At 40.1% G+C, this 16,286-nt stretch overlaps 1 protein-coding gene and 1 long non-coding RNA gene across 2 annotated transcripts in view; one reads left to right on the top strand and one right to left on the bottom strand.

Moving 5' to 3' along the window:
- The window catches only part of LOC109281350 (uncharacterized), a 64,339-nt gene extending 62,700 nt beyond the window's left edge, over nucleotides 1-1,639 (bottom strand). Inside the window, exon 1 of the long non-coding RNA XR_002087963.2 lies at nucleotides 1,481-1,639. This is a non-coding gene — a long non-coding RNA (uncharacterized LOC109281350). The remainder of the gene's footprint in view (nucleotides 1-1,480) is intronic.
- PPARGC1A (PPARG coactivator 1 alpha) overlaps nucleotides 1-16,286 on the top strand; it is a 563,553-nt gene that overhangs the window by 444,469 nt on the left and 102,798 nt on the right. The window lies entirely within an intron of this gene.

Genomic DNA, 16,286 nt, shown 5'->3' with positions numbered 1-16,286 from the left:
ACACACACAGTGCAGAGTCAAAAGACTGAAAACCCAAGTGCAGCATTATAGCTATCACTCTTTGGCCCCTCAGGGAAGTATTAAGTGAACGTGTTCTACAATGTGGGTGAAACCAGTACTTGCATGACTTGTTTATTTACTAGTAAAATATAATAATGATTATTGTCATGTTTTATCTCGATTTTTCCTGCTTTTCCTTGTCCCTTAGTTCATCCTTTTATTTCATTTTCCCCTTTCAGCTTCTCTTCCTTTTCTTCTATGAATTTCCTCTTCTCTTAAGCTGTTCACTTCTTTTCCTTTGTCTCTTTCCCTTGTTCCTTACACATCTCTTGTCCCTATTTCTCTTTCTTTCTGGCACACCTCCTTCTATTCTCTGCAGAGCTGGTTTAGATAGTGCTGCTAAAGCTGTGGCTGCATGAACCCCTGGAAGTATAGGATTCCCAGCCTTCTAAAGGTGGGTTGAAATGCTTGTGTGATGTTTACTGCTCCTATTCCAGAGCCACACGGTATAGGATAGGTATACTTCATTCTGTCAGAGCTCTGTCAGGGTAACTTGTGCTTCCTCGTGACTCTTTACATTGATCACCGCCCAGGCACAGACTCCCCTTACCCTCCTGTTTAATAGGAAATTTGCATGATTTCCTCAGTTGCCTCCACACACACTCACACCAGTTCTGGGTATTATTTTTATTACAACTGCTACTTTACTGTGCAACATAGGCTCCAGGCATGGACCAGAACCCCCATGTGCTTCGTGCAATGCAAACAAATTACAGAAAGACAACCCCTTCCTAAAAAGGTTATCAGCTAGGTATGAGATGAGAGACCACGGGTGGCTACAGTCAGGTAAGTACAAGGAAAGGGAGAGGCCATAATACAGAGCTTATTTGGATAAGCTCCACCTTGACCCTTATTCTCCAAACTGGCCTGGCATAAGCATTGGGTAGGTATGGGGAGAAGACTGCATGCTGACTTTGGCCTTTGCTTCTTTGCACTATCATGTCTGTTCACAGGGGCTCTTTTCCCTGCTTCATTTTGGGATCTCTTCCCCTTGCCCCACCCTCCAGTTCTTCTGTCTTTGCCCTTGTTTAGTCTGAGCCCTCCCTCTCACTTAAACTGTTTGTTTAATCCCTGAACTCTCTTTCCTTCTGGCCACAGCAGCTGCTGTTAACCAGTCCCTTGTTGCTCCTTAGGTTTATGTCTCCACCCCCTCTCACACATTCCTCACTCCATCCCCAACTCTTCCCATCTCAATACCTGATTTCTCCCACATTCTCCGTTTCTCCCTCCCATACTCATTATGGCTCTTTCCTTCTTCCCTTTCCCTTGTGCTTTCCTTGTGAGGAGGTATCAGCTGATTTCTCTGTACGCTGTCACCCAGCTGCTTTGCTCTCGTGCTTTGCACTGTATAAGTGACGCATTACAGCAGAGCAGGGAACATGGAAGAGATAAGAGTCAGTGCACAAAAAGGAAAACTCACCCCAAATGCCCTCTAGCAGCAGTGCCTCACCCATCGCAGGGATTGTATAAAAAGGGACTGTTTTTCATTAGCAGGTAGCGCATTAGTTCCCCACTTCAGCACTGGGCAGTAGGAGTAGAGACATTAGCCAACCTAGAGACAAGGAAGCACCCCTGTACAACAGCATGTGTTGCACTGGTCTAGGACTGCCTATGACTATCTAAGCCAAAGTTCAGATGAAGGGCAGCAATGTAGCCAGAAAGTCATGTGGCTCTCATGTTGGTTAGTATGTCACTTTGAACAGCTCTTATCTGATATTATTATGACTAACCCAGTGCTGACAGCATGGAACAGATTACAGAAACCATGTGATGATTATTTAAGGCATCACTGAGTATAACATGCAGCTAATATTAACCCATTCTTTCTGGAATAGCTTTACTTGTAAATTATACTTGTAGAAAGGGCTTTTATGAGAGGACATGTGGTAGCTATGTTCACATGTATTTCCATAGTGTAGATGACAAGTCTTTTTAATCATTTGCCTGGAGCATAGATTTGTGGACTGCAATTGTACAGCTTGCTTTTTTCTTTTTTTTAAATAATATCCTCTGTGGCAGGTGCACACATTTCAGTACTTCTTTTAAGAGCACGTGCCAATAAAATTCAGAAGCCTTTCTGTTTTGTTATGGTTGATCTTTAAAGTTATTGAGAACTCCACTGAAGTCATATCTGGCGAAATAGACTTTCAGTGTTCTACATAAATGTCAGCAGTGAGAAGGTGATACTTTCCAAGAGGCAGTGATTTGCACATTGAATGGGAGTGTGAGGCGAACACACATATTGTACCCTTTAAACAGTCTGACACCTGCATGGGGTATTTCAAAGCAATGCCAAAATGTAGTGTTATATAAAGTGCAGAAGAGGCCGTGACTGCTAAACTGTTTTGACAAATATGATAATGCAGCACATGATGATATTAAGTGAGGCTTCTGCTTTACCTCCGTTGAGCAAGGTATTAATCATGAGTAAAAAGAATGGGTCAAATCCTGCTTTTGTACTAATTTAGATAGTCCTGGGTATAAATGGATTAAGTCCCTCTTGTGGAAGCATGTACATGCGTAGCATTACTGGTGGGAGTAATTGCAGTGGAACTGTTCCTGGCAGCAAAGTTACAGGAGCATTCAAGGAGAGTTAACAATAAAGTACTTGCAGGATTGGGACCTAACTTCATTTCCCTAAAAGGAGGTGTGTGTGTCTGCCAAATATAGGCTGCACACAGTGAATGAACTGTGGATACCTTTGAGCTTGCATGTGTTTGAGGGTTGCTGCAGATGCCGTGTGAGGCATTCCCTCCCTGGAGGTGGAGCGTGCTGTTTGAAAAGCATGGCTGTCTTTTGCCAGCAGGGGGGGAATAACTTAAGTTTGTAAGATTCTGATGCTGGTTATTTGGGAGCTAGCAATAGGAACTACAGACTTCAGAAAGTTTATGCAAGGGGATCATTTTTCTTTTATACTCCTGTGATTAGAGTGGTGTGAAATCAGCATTATCACATGCAGTTTTCCTGTACTTTTGAGGTCAATAGAAATATTGCTGGAAAGGAACAGGAGCAAATCTGCTAGGAAGATAATACGATGGATGGTGGCTATAACCTGCCAGATCCTGACTCGTCATACTCCCCTGTTTCCCTTCTTTTTTCCAATTGCAAAGGCTCAGTCCAACTTCAAAAGGTCTGGGAAGGATTCAGTTTATACAAATCATCCCTTCTATTTTGCATGTATTGATCACTTTTGATCTCCATGTAGGTGCATCTCCAGGGGGATGATCTGAGGGAGTAAGGATGCAAAATATGGTCTAGAGCAGCAGTTCCCAAACTGTGGGTTTACGGCCCCAAATGGTGTTGCAACTTCAGCAAATGGGGTTTCGGGGGTGGAGGGCTGTGGGTTCAGAGTGGGGGGGCCATGCTGAGGAAATGGGGCCATAAATGGGATCATGCTGAGGAAAAGTTTGGGAAGCACTGGTCTAGAGGTTTGTGTGACTAGTTGTGGGTGAACCTCCACAGGATTAGAGACTGGACTTGAAGTGTCCAAAACCCAAATCCTTCTCTGAACCATTGAGACCATCTCAGAGAGAGTTTTCCTTGTGAGATATGTTTCCCTTCCTATTTTGTTTGTGGAGAATGTGACAGTACCACAAGAATGGCTGAACTGCAGTATTCTGTTTCCTCTTCCAGCCAAACTATGAAGTGCGTAAGTATGAGGAAATGAAACAAATGAATATTAGCTGAACTTAAAATAAAAGTCAGTTTGATCTTTGGGCAATGGTTTAGCTCTATTTTCCTGAATCACCAAGTCGTAACAGCTTCTTTCGTCTCACTTTATCTGTAAAATGGAAATAATAAATTGATAATTCATAGGTGTGTTGAAAATTTCAATAATACTTGTAAAGTGTTTTGAGAGCATTGTCTAAAAAGCATTGTAGAAAGTCAAAGACTTGTTTTCTTTTGCCTGCATTGATTCACACAGACCTCATATTCACAAAAACCTATTTACTGCATAGGCTTATTCCTTTACAAAATGCTTGTCCTAATGCTCTTTTATTGTGAGTGGCACTTATGAAATGTATTCTGGTGTGAAGCAGATGTATCCATTTAATAGTTCACTTTGATGGCTCCTTTAAGAGGTTTTATAATCTTTATATTTTACCATTGGGTTTGGAATTTTATGCTCCTTTAACAGGTGTATTACCTTGATCAGATGTTTTCATTTTAAACTATTGACTTACGAGCATATGGCCTGCAGGGATTGATGTGCAGCAAATTTATTCTTTTAAACAGATTTATTCTTAGATTCATTTTTTTTATTTAGTGTAGGGATTCACTTAAAAGGATAGATGATTAATAATAACAGGTCATTAGTAAAAATGAAACTCTCCTACAGTTAAAGGCTTTGTTTTCTCCAGAATAAAAATGGGTCTGTAAGAGACCAGTAACAATATGAGAACACTCATCCCAGTTCAAAATAAGATGCTTTGAGGCCAGAGCTTAGTTTTCTGCTTTATGTTTAGTAAAGCTGCTTTTAAAATATTTCTACCCAGTTCACAGGTACCAGTTTTTGTGCATTCTTTTATCATTCAAACAGTTCAAGATATTTGAGTAGGATGTGCAGAGAGATTACTTTAAAATGACTCATGATAAAAGCTCCCTACTTGATGAATTTGTACAATCAGAACCTACATCCATTTTAACAAAGTCCAGTAAAAAGCTCAATTTTTTCTGTGTATAAGAGAGAATACAGCAGTAGGGCCCTGAAATGAAAACAGCTTGTGTAATCAGGAGAATATAAATGGTAACAGTGTCCTTTACTCCTTTTTATGATGGTAGAAAGGGAAGGAATTCAGTGGGAAGCCACATGACCAAGTCCTGTGTTACTGAGAAGCTTACATTTTTGCATTGTGCTGTAGCACAGAAACTTGTGTATCTAGGAGGAGGTAAATTGTTCCAGTGCCTTGTGACCAGAAACTGTCTGAGGGAAGAAGCAGAATAAAGGACCATTATTTTAGCATAGGCATTAGAAATCTGTGCAACTGCTGGAAGCATTAATTAACAAAATATTTTCTCATAATGTCCCTAACATCCTTCTGAAAACAGAGTGGGGTAGCTATTTGAAATAAAACCTGCAAACAAGACTGGGTGGTTTGCAAGTCAATGTACTGCCTATGCAGACGAAAATGCAGGGAGCAGGCATGGGTAGGCAAGACATGCAAGGCTCAAGCATTTAAGGTTTCGTGCCAGGATAGATTTAAAGTGAGCTTACTCCCTAAGCAATCCTTGCAACGTGAATATGTGATCCTTATGTTGTTGCCGGTATGGGTGGCATTCTTTAGAATCTGGTTGGAGTCCAATCTGTTACTGCATGAAATACTTTTGATAGGGTCAGGTCAATCCCCTATGTATGATAATCCACATCATAAAACTACTGTAAATGATTCAGCATGGCTTAGTATTATTTCCAGCCAGTGCCCAGAGAGGCGAGGGTGGAGCTAGCATTAAGAATGAATTGTACATGCTTCCTACTCTTATATAACCAAGGGTTTAGGTCACATACAAGTACTAGAAAAAAAAATGACCACAGCCTGCTTTTGCTGTGTAGTGTACTTGCTTCCATAGAAGAAGGTTTCAAAGAGGGGTAGGAGGATTGGAAGCAAGGTCATAAATATTTATATTTTAGTTCTATAAATGAGCTGATTTTCTTGTGGAATTTAAAACTGATTCTGGATGTTGCCACAGATTTTTGATATGATGTTGAAGAACATACCCTCAGTACTAGCTAGGGAGGCTTTGCATATTGTAGGAAGTGCTTAGCATTTTTCAGATTCAGGTCTTTTGTTTCTAAGGGGCTTGGAGTAGAATGTGTGAATTTACAGCCAACCATATAATCACCAGCTAGTTATTTCCACTATTGGTGGCCACTGTAGTTTGCCAGTTTTATTGACTAATTTCTTTTTAAAGTTTTGTTCAGATACTTTTGCAGAATTCATTTTGTCAGACCTGAATAACTGCTTGATGGGCAATCAAATTATCATTTGTTTTTATCAACAGCTTGGTAAGAATTACATATTTTTTAATGGGGGATAATAAATTTTCATGTGATTTTTAAAAGCCTGTGTTGCAGGGCACTACTGTGTAGGACTTCAGAATAGTGGACAAGGAAAAGTAAGTTAAGAAAGTTGAACACAATAAAATTAAGGCCCTTGGGCAAAACTAAGAACCGTGGAACACAACAAGTAAGTGTCAAAACTGCTTCCGTTTTTAGCAGTTTATTTGAGTCTAGACTTACTGTTGCAGAGGTTAACTTGCTTGGCAACAAATAACACAGCTCTAGAGAACTGATATATTTGATTCTCATCTACTACCAAACAAGGGGATGTTGTGTTATAAGTGGATGAAGATAGAGTTTACTAAAATAAAGAGACCCTGTCTGTTGTGGCCAGGGATGTCCAGTCCAGCCTGTTTGTTCCCTTTCTCAGCTATAGATAGAAATCATCTTGAGTATATTTCTTGTTAAAAAAAAAATTCTTGCAATTCTGATGGGGAAATTAGTGCAAATAAGCAGCTGTATAGGCACAATGGCTAGGTACATACATTAAAAAAGATGGAATCGATTTAAGCTGTGCGGTTTTCTGTAAGCAGCATAGTTCTGATTGGTAATGAACAGAACACAGATTCACCCTTCGGTGGACAGGGGCAAATCTTAGACTGGGTTCCACCATTTTTAAACCAGTCTGTGTGTGCTGAACTTCTGTTACTGGTATAGACCAGTTTTGTTTGTTGGACTTCTGTTCTGTTACAGGTATAGACCAGTTTCCAATCACTTACTCCGGTAAAAGTGTAATGTCTGTACCTGGCCAATGTGCCAATCATGCTTGCTGCTCAATTGATCCATCTTCAGGTCCTGGTCAAAGTGGACAGAGTTTCTAACAAGTGTGAGCTGAGTTCAGCAGTCTGATTTCTGGTTAAAACAAGACATTGTTTGAAACTGGGTAGCTTTACTCCCTTTGTTTTGTGTTTGCTTTTGTTTTAGCAGAAAACAATGAGTTTCTAGTAGTACTGCTTAGTTTCAAAGAGAGATCAGTTTATGAGTAGTAGGGTATGTGAAGAGGAGTCTGTTTTTTAAGGAAGAGTGTTTTCTTCCTAGGCTTCATTATTAATCTTTGCAGGCCTCTGCAAAGTTTTGCATTTAGAGCTCCATTTCTTCTGGCAAAACTCAGAGCGCATTCACACTTTGTGCACCTCTCCAGCCCTCCTTTCTGTGGGCAGAGCTACTCCACCTCTGCCCAGTAGCTTTTAGAGCCACTGAGAGAGAGCTGAGGGTATATGTAGGTAATCCTATACCTTCAACTAGTAGTTGCAGTCTACTCACCAGCTGGTGCCTTCTCACAATGCACTTCAGGCTTTGGTAGTACTGCTGTTCGGTGCCATCAGAAGCATGCAGGGCTATGTGTGCTCTGGCAGCTTGGTGGTGGTGGTTGTTGCCTACTGCCAGTTCTGCCAGAAGGGGCTGTTCATGAGTGGCAAATCTGCATGGTGGCTAGTCTTACCTCAGAGCCATGTTAACGTCTTTACTTCTGAATTTCTCAACAGTTAAACTACGTATCTGAGTATGGATGTGTTCCCTCTTTTACAGAACAGCACTCTTTTCTCATTTTAGAACTGAGCTTCCCTCATGGTACAACATAACTGTTTATGCCCCAAACAAGTAGGCATTAAGAAATAGAGAATCCTATGTTTCTGTTTTCAGTATACTCCGGATTGTTGTTTACAGGTAAATTCCATGAAAACCTACACAAATGGAGTTTATCATGTTAAACCCCCCCCTTGCCTACACTCCCGAACCCAGGGGCATTGTTATCAATAGAATGTAAATAATAAAATGTACAGTGCGTCATTAAGGTCTTAGAAGTGCCCTGGTTGGAGGACAGTGCTGTATTTTCTATGGCATTTGAAATAGGGAAGGAAACCCAAAGTTTAAACCACAGAAAAAGTTTTTACTTTCCCCCCAAAATTTAAAGGTGTGGGTTTTTGTTTTTTGTTTTTTTTCAGTTTGTATGTGATTACTATTTTTAGTTCATTTTGTCCAAACCTGAACTGTGCCATCTGATTTTGTAAGGACAATAATTCTCACAGTGCTCACAGTTTTTCAAAGGGCAAAAATCTTACTGTACAGACTCCAAGATCAAAAGGAGGATGATTGTTTAGAAACATGGAATGAATGATGGAAGAAGAACTGTGAGATTTCAACATTGCGATGCCACTAGCTGCTGAGAGTTTACTATAATTTGGGGACTCTGGAAACATTGTCCAAAAATATGTATTTCTAGCAACTAATTAGTTCTGAGAAAAGAGATTTTCTGTACCTACACCTGTCAGGCACTGACCTGCTTTGTGAGATGCATCAGGCAGTCAAACAAACCAAGACCTTTACCCGAGTCTAGTTTAGCACCGCTCCAACCCATCTGAAGGGGCACTCCCTCCTACTACACCCTGTTCCATAAGGTGTGTTGAACATGATGCTTATGTGACCTGCCCCAAGTAACATGGAGGAATTCTCTATACATAAAGGCATAGTACAAAGAATAGCAACATCTTTCCTTTATATAGCTATGAACACCAGGACAGTAGTCCTCTTAAACTTTCCAGCTCTTGAGTGAAGACAGGAACTCTTGAAGTGGTTAAATCTTTCTTTAACTGTTGATGGACAAAAATAACAGAAGTCTCATTTCAATAGACATATCCAAAAGAAATCCCCGTTTCTAATGGAGAAAGGTCTCTCTCTTTCTTTTCTCCTTCCCCACCTCTGTGTTCTATCATAGTGCTCATCCCATAGCATTTTAGTCATCTTAATGACTCCCAAGAATTTAACATAAAAACAATTAAATATGGATTGGATAGAAGATACCTACCAGAAAAATGAAAAAAAAAATACTGTTAGGGCAAAGGTGAATGGGAATGTAGTTCCCAATTACTTAGTGTTGAAGGGTACTAGCTTAACACATGAACATTTTTATTCACAGCCAATTTTCACACTGATTTCAATAGATGGGTAACTGAGGAGTAATGTGCATTACTGTAATTATTTGCTTTAAGGCTAAATACAGACAGTAATGAAGCCCGAGGCTGAATCAGTTCAAGCTAAACAGATTACTCTAAACTGTGTAGATTGAACCATTAATCAAGTGAACAGACATTCACTTTTGATTCTGGAAATGCAGCCACATGCCTGCAGTGGCCTAGGGTAGAAGCTAGGGGGACACTAGACCATGCCATCTTGCTGGGCTGGAGCAGACAGCTTGGGCGAAGGCTAGCCTGCCTACCCTGTGGCAGGGAGGGGAGGGGGGAGGTGCAAAGCATCCTGGGATGCTGGGGAACTGTGAGTTAACTTGAGTCTGGAGGGGATCTGGGACAAAGGTTCAATAAACCAATTTTACTTAAATCAGTTAAGTCTGTTACTACATCCATCTAGATTTATCTTAAACCAGTTTTGGCCATTTTGAAAGTGGTTTATGTGCACTGAGCTTCTGCTGTGTTACAGATTTGAACCAGTTCCTGATCACTTATACCAGTTTATGTGTAATTTCTATCTTTAGCCTAAGTGACCTCAGTTGATCCCAGCACTACATCTGCAGAACCAAATGAGTAGGGCCCTACTGGATTCATGGCAGAAGTGGGCTGTGCTGCAGCTTCTTTAGTCTTGCAGATTCCCTTACTCCCCTGCCACTGACTGGTGGAGGGACCCTGCTTGCAGCTGGCTCCTGATTGGGAAGCAAAAACCATGGTTTTAAACTTGCTGCTGTTTTTGTCTCCCCACCAGTCAGCAGCAAGGAGTGGGGCTGAGAGGGCCCCTCAACCAATCACCAGTGGGGAGACAGAATCAGTGCTAAGTTTAAAACCACAATTTTTTCTTCCCTGCCATTCAGAAGCAAGTCACAAATGGGGCCTCTCTGCCAATCAGGGAGAGGTTGGGGCACTTCTGCCATAAGTCTGGTAGGGCCCTAAAAATGAGTGTTTCTTTGAGGACATACAGCTGAGATCTGTGCATTCTAAGGTACCTGCTTACTCTCGTTTTCCACCTGATACTTTGTTGTATTTTTCTTCTTTTTATACAGTTGTATTTGATATTGATTTGCAGATTTTAGGTGGTGTTAAGCTTCTTGTTGACACATAGTGATAGGATTCATTTAAGGAAATCATCAAGTGATAAAGGTGTAAAGATTATAGCTGTAAAATTAATTTCATTTGTATTTAGTCAGGTATGAGCATTATGCATGAAGAATGATCATTTGTTTGTTTGTTTTTTTTAAATCTATCAGGTCCTAATTGCTTTCCGTTCTGGGTTTCCCTTCTCTTCCAAACTCTGGTCCAGTGTTTTACTGAACATATTTGCTGCTCCTAGTTTCCTGATAGGAGTTACTCTCATTTTGTTTGCTGCTGTTGTACTGTGCTGACTCAGTAGCTACAACATAACCTACATTTTGTTCTTTCGTTCTACTCCCGTATGGGTGCAAGCAGTCTGAAAAACAGCTTTATCAGCACGTGAAAAGGTGAAACTTGTTGTCAACAGCAGCTCTTAATCTGGTCAGTTCCTGACAGATTAGTGTATCAGTCAAACCTCATTTTTTATGTGTGAGAACATCTGTTTTTATTACTGGTTGTTGTATAAACAGAGATACTCTGTTTATTTTCTGGAACTGTGTGCTATAGGTAACGGCAATATAACCTACACTTCTAGCAAATTCAGCTCTCTCAGAAGATTCCCCTTTTCAGGGGTGAGAAATATTTCAGGCTGTCTGCTTGGCCCTTCATGGTATGCACTGACTTCATACTAATACCAGTCGTATCAAATTGTTCTAATTATAAATGTGACAGGTCTGTGAATCTGGATTTTAAACTGCTTTTTGTCATATAATATATTGAGACACCAAACAGATTTCACTGAGAGGTTAATGGGAGACTGGAAGAGGTTGTGGGGCAGTGCTTTTTTTCACTAAACCATGTTGTCCACACCTGGAATTGTGTGAAAGACGTGTATCTGCTATATATCGCAATGAAAAAACTATCCTATTCTGTAAGATTGGTATCAGCAGGGTCCTCTGTTTCCAACAATGCACATTTGCTTTGAGTCATGAAATTAATTAATGGAGAAAATTTATTGTAAAATAGAGCAGCAGTTCTGATTTACTAGAGTTCTTTGGATTTGCAAATATTTTTCCCCCTATGGCTAGAGAGATATTAACAGGTTTTGTTTTAGTAAATGAACTGTTATACATATATTAAACAGAGATCTCCAGAATTAAATACTTGTGAGGACTGTAGCATATTCCTTCATTTTGGGGTGGTTGTTTTTTGGGGATTTTTTTGATCTATGCTGTGCACCTCTCTTTGTACCTATTGTCTCTACTGTACTTGCCTGAGAGCTTTTTACACTGAGCAACCTTTTTTATAGTTCTAGTGAATCAGCATTTCTTGAATTATCATCCTCTCACATGTCATGCTTCCATTAGTGACGTTGGAAAAGCACAGAGAGCCCAATCCTGCTGTCATGACTTCAGTGAAGCAGGATCTAGCCCTTAACATGCCTTTTTGGAAGTTTTTAAAATAAGTGATATTTCTAGAAATGGGGCCAGCTCTTAATTCATTTTGTGGAGCAGTATTATTAGTAGCATTTATAAACTGGTTGTCTGTCACATTTCATTTTTATGCAGGGAAGAGGCACACCATTATTTTATAATAGGTCCAATATATACAATAATAAAAAAACTATAGGCTGTTTTATGGATGGATGGAACTTTGAGGGTTCATTGGTTCCTCAAAGTTTGGGACAAATCCCCAGAAATGTGGGAAACGTTTTCGAGTTTGTCCCTGAAATTTATGCTGGCTTTTTCCTAAATCCCAGTCAGTGCTTCTTTCATTGTCAAGCCCTTCTTTCTCAGCTCATCCTCCCCATCCTCACTGCTCCTTTAGTCACCATTCCATACATTTTTATTTTCATATGATTTAGACCAGGTCTGTAAAACTTCTAAATAGCTGAGGGCCACATGCCCCATAAGCTGTACTAGTCGGAGCAGTGGCCCCCCAGGTTGAACAACCCACACAGAGGTGGGTGCTCCCCTACTACAGAGTACAGGGAGGTGTGTGGGTTCCCCCCTCTTGGACTATATGCACAGTGCCCAGCCTTGCCTTCAGCTCCCTGTGGCTCCCATGTTGCAGCACAGCACACAGGCTCTCTAGGATGCCATCTCCACCAGCACTGTGGGCTGTGCCCTAGCACCTCCACCCTGAGGCAGGGGCCTACAGTGGAAGCAGGAGGGAAAACCTTGAGACCCGAGCTGCTGCTCATGCAACTGGAACAGTAGGGGCAGCAGTGTCCAGGTGGGAGCCCAGGGATAGCACTTTATCCTTTGCAGGCCACATACGGTCTGTAGGTTGCCAGGTAGACAGCTCTTACTTAGACCGAGGCTCAGGCTAATTGTTATTGCTTTTAACCTTGTTTGATTATCCCTAGCTGGGATGTTTACAAAAATGGGTAATAGAAGCAGGTACTTCTACTTCATTGCAAGGGAGATTTTCAAAAGTGCAAGGGGGTTATAGGCACAGGTCTCATTAAAAGCATTGAACACCTTGCCCCTCCCTTCCTCCCCCTTTCATGTCTCCGTAAATCTCCGCTTACCTATGCAGCTCATTGAAAATACACAAGTGTTAGGCAATATTTTGAACCTCATACTCATGGTGACTTACACATAAACCACAAATAATCCTGTTGGAGTCACTGGGCTATTTGGGGGAAAGGTATTATTTAACGAGAGTCTCAGAATCTGGCTCAGAGCCAAGGGCAGATGTCATTCCAGTTGGAATCAGTAGGAAGACTGCCATTGATTTTAGATGCAGAAGGATAGGATCAGGCTCTGTTTCTCCCTGAATATTCATGTTTATATAATAAAGGAAAGGAACTCTGTTTCTATCCCAAAGGGATCTTCCCTTCTAGTGTAGCTTCACAATAACCAAAACCTGGAACAATACAGGGCCAGATTCTGAAATCTGACCTAATTTAATGTTTGTGTTGTTGAATGTTTTTTTAAGTTTATATTATAAGCTGTGCTTGATTGTATATGCATTTACAGTATATTAGGAAGAACAGTTTGAACAGCTATCAGTTCAACAAAGTTCATCCTTTGTTAAATCACTTCACTTACATTGATTTGAATACTTAGGAATAGCATACCTCTTGAGTATTACTTCTTTTCATAAGCTCATTTTTGCTTTGTGGGTCTCATGGAATATGTTGATTTGTGTTTTTGTTATGTCAAGGAGGAGTTTATTTCTACCATACACAAAATCCTCTGCACATTACTGGTATGTAGTAGCTGTACTGGGACACGTCTTTAAGTGGTCCTAACCTACTATCTAGTCATGTATCTCTCCTTAATGTTTCCTGAGCGCTGTAGTTTCTGCAAATGGATGGTAGAATCTGCCATTTTGGTCACAACAGTGGGAACTAAATCGGGGACCTTAAGAATTAAATGCGTGAGCTACTACAGCATGAGCTGGACAGCCAACCAATTCATGGTGTAACACACTTATATCTGCTATGGTTCAGGCCTGGAAAGGACCTGTAACACAGATTGACCAGCAAATTATTACACATGCTCAATTCTCAATTGTCCAAATGGGATTTGCACACATTTGTTTTATCACATGTACACTCAAATGGTAAGTTCTATTACCTGCATGTGCAGCTGGGAGTGTTAAGATGTGCATCTAGGTGCTTGCACATGGAGAATTGTACACACGCAAGTGGAGCTGACTTTTTAAAATGCGATCCATTGTATTCAGGATTAATGGAGAACTTGATCATCCGGTTATTATCTGAAACTGTACACCCTGTCAATGTACCAAGTATTCCACATCCAATGTTACATGTTTACATTTTTAAGGTGATGGTTGAAGAGGATTATGTCTTTTTTTGTTTACTATATTAAAACAATTAAAAGTGTTCATGACTAGGAAGTATTTTTCCGGGTATTATGATCCCACCAGTTAAGCAGAGGTAGTAGTGAAGAAAGAGAAAAGAGCACTCTCTAGGCCGTATAAGTAATATGCAATAGCTAACTTTCTGTCTGCATTGAAAAATAACTGTAAAAATAGCACTGGCTTATTCAGCAGGTCTGAAACCTGTCCGTTCAGTTAACTCTGTTGATATTAGGGACATAAATACATATTTACTACTTTTTAGTCATGGTTAATCTGTAGAGCCAACAAAACTCAGGGAAAGGGGGCTGGATTCAAGTCATCATACATCGTGTACTGAACTGCTAATTAAGAACCCAGTTCTGTCCTACAGTACATAAGCAACACTTCCCTTAATAACAGTTAATGCCACACTTGTGTATCTCAAAGCAGAACATGGCCCTAAATCATACTTGTAGGGCCAAAATCTGCTTTCATTGACCTCAGAGAAAGAAATGGAGTTGCACAGGTGTTAATGAGCAAAATATATTCTGTGGGACCTTTCTATTTGTTGATGATGCATCAATCCAGAAAAATGCTGCTTGATTTTCCAATCTCAGGATGCGTTAAAAGGGGTAAACTGTTAGAAAAATAATTGGTTTTTTTAAGTGAGCAAAATGGATTGGGAACAAGACCTAAGAATAATGTAGAACTTAAAATGCCTGAGAGAAGAGCTGCATGTTAAGGGTATCTTGCTTTACTGCAGAGAAAGTATTAATTCTCTTGTTACTAATATTTCAGGATTTTACACCAGAGAAGGCAAGACATATGATTTCATGAATAATCTCCATTTACTACATTGTATGTTCTGCAGTCTGTTCTATAAAGATGTCAATAATAAAAGCAAGGGACTCAATGTGAGAAACAACTTTCTATTAGACAGGATGGCTTTCTAGAATAGATACTGAAGCAGCAAAGAATTGAAAGTGGTTTCTGAGAAGTGTTGACCTCCTTTCGTGCCACTTACTGTGAATTAAAGCTGTGAGTGAGAACTAGTTTGGGCATGTGGTACAGCACTTACAGCAACTGCTGCCAAGGAACAAGATTTGTGTTTCTAAGGAAATGCAACAAAAGAAAATGGATAAAGAGCCAGTAGCTGTCACTGTATAAAAGTGTCTATGTTCAGATAGGGGGAAAAGGCTGAATTAGGTAATTTTATATACTGGTTACAATATGCTTTGATTCAAGTATTGCAAGGTTCAAAAGCAAACAACAGTAAGCATGCAGGGTTTAGCACACCTCATGCGATTACAGCTTTCAAAACCAAACTGGCTAAAATCAGTCGCGACTTGTTGTACGCATGTGATTGCACTATGACTCTACTGTTGTTTGTCATTCCTTTGGGCATTATTAGTAACAATAAGCAACTATACAAAAGGGATATATTTAAGGCAAAGAAGCTGGGTTTTCATGGCTTCTTGGAAATCCATTCCTAGCAAACCAAAAGGCTCTCCAAAACCAATGCCGCCAAACAGTATCACTTTTTTACTACCTTTAAGGTTATATGTTTCTGGGGACATGAAGCTAGTTTACATACTCTTAGTGATTTGTAGCAAGTGTGTTATAATAAGAATTGCTCATACAATAAAATTTCATTAGACGATGAAAATCTTAGCCAGAATGCTGAAGAAACAAATACTTCAATATTTATACAGTGCCTTTAACTTCTTTTTTTTTTCCAGCCCCTTCAGTTGGAAAGGGAACCACCTGTCTCTGTTGCTGATGTCAGACTGCTCCCTCGAGACATAATGCTGTTGGGAAGCACATGATACCGTACATATTTACACCAAGCCCGTATCTGATTGAGATTGGGCTTTGAGACCTGTGAGTTCACCAGTTTCTTCATCAGACTCTCATGCATTAAACATGTGTTTGAACTCTGGCTTGGAAGCTCTGTGATCTTATGATAGACACAACTATGTAATACTTAAATGAATGATCATGTGCTCTCCAACTCCTTTTCCATGCAAATACTGAGGAAATTGAATATTATAATATGCAGTGAAATGTCCTCAATAACAAATTACTATTTAAAATAGCCAATATTTTTATGTATATCAATTGCCTAGCAGATATTTTTGTCTGCTATTTGCATGATATGGAGTAGACTTTCACTAGCAAGCATTTTAAGCTATTTGATGTTGCTTTCCTTTTGGAATGATCAGAAGAGTGCATATGGAGGAATGCACTTTCCATCTGGTTTTCTGAAGCCAGAAAAGTACGTAATTTGTAGCTGAAGAGAAAATTCTGACAGTGAAGAGGCT

Source organism: Alligator mississippiensis, chromosome 2 (assembly GCF_030867095.1).
Source record: "Alligator mississippiensis isolate rAllMis1 chromosome 2, rAllMis1, whole genome shotgun sequence".
Classification (NCBI taxonomy): domain Eukaryota; kingdom Metazoa; phylum Chordata; order Crocodylia; family Alligatoridae; genus Alligator; species Alligator mississippiensis.
Note: the sequence above shows the minus strand (reverse complement) of the source record. Positions and strands in the feature narration are given on the sequence as shown.